The sequence below is a fragment of the Lycium barbarum genome, chromosome 5, assembly GCF_019175385.1.
Source record: "Lycium barbarum isolate Lr01 chromosome 5, ASM1917538v2, whole genome shotgun sequence".
In the NCBI taxonomy this organism is placed as follows: Eukaryota; Viridiplantae; Streptophyta; class Magnoliopsida; order Solanales; family Solanaceae; genus Lycium; species Lycium barbarum.
The window spans coordinates 103,497,925-103,502,750 of NC_083341.1; positions in this window are offsets into that span (position 1 = coordinate 103,497,925).

Here is a 4,826-nt window from a genome sequence, read left to right on the forward strand (position 1 = left end):
GGTTGCCCACTCACTAGTGTTAACCTGACTAAGTAACTCAAATCATATTTCTACTAACTCTGCTGAAAATTGCTAATTCATTGTATCTACTCAAACTTACTTACTAGGCTTCTGTTAACCACTTGCTAGTATCATATTCTCTAATTCTTCTCTGAGTACTAAAGTGAAACAAAAGGTTATTTTTAATTTTTCCTCCTCATCTGACTCTATTCTTGGATTGTCTATTATCTTTCTGAACTATAGACATTGATCACACTTAGGGAAATTTCATTTGTCTCAAACAAGAAATTGGAACAACTAACCCCCACTTTCAAAACTATATCATACTATACACATCAGGGATAAAAGACTTAATAACATAACCCTAAGAGGGAACTGTCATATCTTTTTATCTCATAGTAATATTTACTTCTTGTAGTAACTTACTAACGTCATACTTTCTAGGTCTGATTTAAATAAGCTTAAATAATCTAAAATTATCCCTAGAAATTTAATATCATCTGCTCGTGGTTAACTTCTTAACATGTTACCTTTTAGGGTCTTAAATATGAACTATCATCCTTATATTATAGCTCCATGGTCAAAGAACCCAAATAAACTTACTATGTAAGGTATATAGCCTACATGTACTACCATACCGAAACTTGTCAAAAAAATGGTATTACCGTCTGTTAAACACACCGGGCCCATTTGGCGAGTCTTGGTCTTAAATTTTCTTCTCATCGCTTACGCATTATATACGTCCAGAGTTCGATGGAAAAAGAATGTCACTTACTGCTCTAAGCTTCATGGCACGAGTTAGAATTATTCCTGATGACTCCATCTGAAAGCAACATATCGATAATGATTAGATTTACATCTTCCTCATCCGTTGAGACAAGGCGTATTCGGTAGAATGGGGAACAATGCACGAGTTCAATTGATTTCTAATAACATAGCTCTGTTGCACGATCTAGAGTTGAAAAAAGTGAGAGAACCCTAGATGTCTTGGTGGTCAACTATTTACATGTTTGGCGCGCACGCACATATAAAAGTGCCCCATTGGACACGATTTCATAGACTCCCTAAGACACTTGAACCTAGGCTCTGATACCATGCTTTGTCACGCCCCGAACCATGGCCTGGGCGTAACACGACACTCGGTGTCTTGCTGAGTCTACATAGGACATGAACTGATGCAGAATATAAAGTAAACATGCATGAATTGTGAAAACATGGAGTTCAATAATCATAAGTCTAAAAATATTATTATTATTATTATTATTATTATTATTATTATTATTATTATTATTATTATTATTATTATATCATGAATGCGGAATTATGGTAATGTAGCCATTGACGCTAACTCAACTGAACATGACGACTGACTAGTCTATGAAACCTCTAACACGAATTTGATTGCTAAACTGTTCACCGGGACAGGCCCTCGGTATACCTTAAATGCATAACTAACATAAGAAGTAAAGACACAACCCTGAATGAGATGGGGTGCTCACCAAAAGCTGATACGAGCAATGTGCTAACGGGCAAATCTGCTGTGCTGTAAATCAATACCTGCATCGTGAAATGCAGGCCCCCGGGCAATAGAAAGGGGACGTTAGCACATTGAATGTACTTGTATGTAAAACAACTGAAAGAAATAACATGGGACATGAAATAACATGATAAGATGTTAAACTAAAAACCTGGACATGAACATGAGCATGAATACATATAAGTAAAGTATGAAAACAGTAAATCAATGGAAATACATGTACATCTAACTGCTTGTAACATGGGGAGTGCTATAGTATAACCGACAACATGATCTGGTATTTGCGTCCTACCAGCAGAACACTCATATCTTGCCAGGAATATGAGATTTAAGTAATAATAAGCATGTAAGGATCCAAACTACATAATGAAGGTGTTGCCTCCTTGCTGACAACCCTTATACTACGGTGGCTATGTTGTTTCAGGCTATTTGAGCCTTCTCGGTTAAATAAGCAAATCCCAAAAACGTGAACATGTAAAATAAGTGGCACTTGCTGTCCATGGTTTTCATGAATAAAACTTGCTTGTACATGGATATCATGAATTATAGCTTGCTTGTATGAACTTGTAAAACATGTATAGTATTTTCTTGAAAATGGCATTATATATGATAAACTAGCATGCATGAACCCATAGAATGAGATATATGGGGTTTTCATAGATTACAGACAGATTCTTAATAATCATAAAGAAGCATTAAGAACTCAATGATGGAACTATAACAATTCATACATAATATAATCATGGACATAGACCTAGGGTTATCATGAGCATGGTATAGAAACCCTAGTTTTCGTAGAGAATTCTAATTTATGGATTATGAGGTGTGGTGAACAACAATGATGTTCCCATACGTAGATAGTAACTCTACATACCTTAATCGCTCCAAAACTTGAAGAAAAGTCTGAATCTTTCAAGAAGAATTCCAAAAGCTTTGAATTTGAAACCTTGAGAAGAGTTTTCACTGATTTTTCGTAGCTACTGTTCGTGGCTCAGAGGGTACTGCTCCGGACCTCCAAATCCAATCTCCACTGTTCATATTTTAGACTTATGTGTTATGAACACTCAGGTAAAATTTGGGCTCGATCCAATGGTTAGATTATCGGGAAACACCAAATTAATATGGCTAGTCGGAATGAAACTCAATAGAAAAATACTAGAGTTTTCTCCAACTTTTTACAACTCTTGATTTATATAGGGTAACGGGATGGATGGATTTATTCTGGTCTTTATAAATGATAAATCTTGTAGAATATAAAGGTTCTTGATTAAAATATTTACCTTGGAAGAAACCTTAGGAAACTAGATTGCCAAACTAAATTCTTGAAAGTTTCTTGATTTTTCTTGATTGCAAGAATGCTTTTCTTGAAAGATTAAAGTGCCTAGGTTCATTAGGGATGGAGGTAGAGAGAAAAAGAACAGTCTCTTAGGGTTTATAATAGTGTTATGGACGTTTTTCTTCATAAAATAATAAAATAGGGAGTCCCGATTCGAGTAGGAAAATGCTAAAAAACGTAATCCAAAATCTGAAAATTCTGCTCTAACCAGCGTTAGTAAAATAGGCATAACTCTTTGTGCTTGAGCTCCACAAGATACCATTGGAAAGATATTCCAAAGGGCTACAACTTTCATTTTTTAAGCTTTCTCAAATTATCAACTAATCAAGGAGTTACGGATGCTCGAATTAGGCTGGTCAACCACTTTCGTAATACGTACAAACTTTCAAATTTATTTTCCTAAAACTCTAACGGTACGAGTCTAACATGAGTTCTAAGATATGGGGTGTTACACGAATAACCTCAACTAGATGCGAGGTCTGGAAGACGTCTCTGGCTCAAAATCTGCACTCATAAAAAAGTACAGCAAGTGTAGGTTAGCACAAACAACACGTACTGGTAGGTATCATAGACCGACTAAGATTAGTATCATTCATACATAGATAAAATAAATGGAATAGGCAAACAGGCACAACCAACATGGAAACACAACAAGTATCCTCGAACATTCCTCACTCAAAACCTAGTCACCAATCATCAACAAAGAACACCGCTATACAGGCCAAATATAATGCAATCATGTCATGACCCCACCCTGTGGGCCATGACTAGTGCCCGACCTGGACACTCGTATACATACATGTTAGATATAGTCAAATTGAAGCTAAAATCAATATGGAAACTTGCAAAAGAACCACAAAGGTTCATAACGTCATCATATATACATATATCCAAATAACCTGTCTCCTGGGGAGTCACAACTGATCAAAACATAACACAATACGCAAGCCGACAAGGCTGCCACAATACATCAACATGATACGCAAGCCGACAAGGGTGCCACAATACATCAACATGATACGCAAGCCGACAAGGCTACCAATACATATCATCACCATACGCAAGCCGACAAGGCTGCTATTATAGAAGAACATATCCATAGCACATCGTATAGACACAGCTGGACAAACTTATACACAACCCACACATATGTCTACAGACCTCTAAGAGTATCGATAGTGAAATATGACGGGACAAGGCCCCGCCGTACCCCTAGATAAAGATATACATATACATCATAAGATCTGTACCAAAATTCTAGGCTCCGGAACAATGGAGCTCTCCAAGACAGCTGAGTAGAAGTCCTATGCTGAAGGGTCACCAAACCGACTATCTGTACCTGCGGGCATGAAACGCAGCCCCCCCCCCCCCCGAAGAAAGGGGGTCAGTACGGAATATGTACTGAGTATGTAAAGCATGTGATACAGTAAAGAGGAGCATAACTAAAATAGAGGTCACAGGAGACAAGTATGACATTCAAAATACCAATACATTTGCCTTATAAAACGTAAAGCATGCATGTCAATATCATATATCATACCCGGCCCATTATGGGACTCGGTGAATAAAGTCATCCTTGGCGCCATAATCACACCATCATATCATCATATTGTCATATCATCATATCATCACATCATCACATCATCATATCATCATATATATATATACCGTACCCGGCCCTCTAGTGAGGGACTCGGTGAACAATGCAGTGAAACTGTGCACGAAAACATACCCGGCCCGGGACTCGGTGAAAGATATATTGAGGTATGCACGAGCAGAGTAGTGAGCAACCATATGCAAACTAAGTCATATCTGAGACTCGATAGAATAATCAAGATGAACTATCATTTGAAAATCAAGACAATAATCATATCAAGTACCCTTCGAATGTCACAATGGATTATATCAAAATAGAACTTCTGGAATCATAGACACGTATCGAGACACCATGAA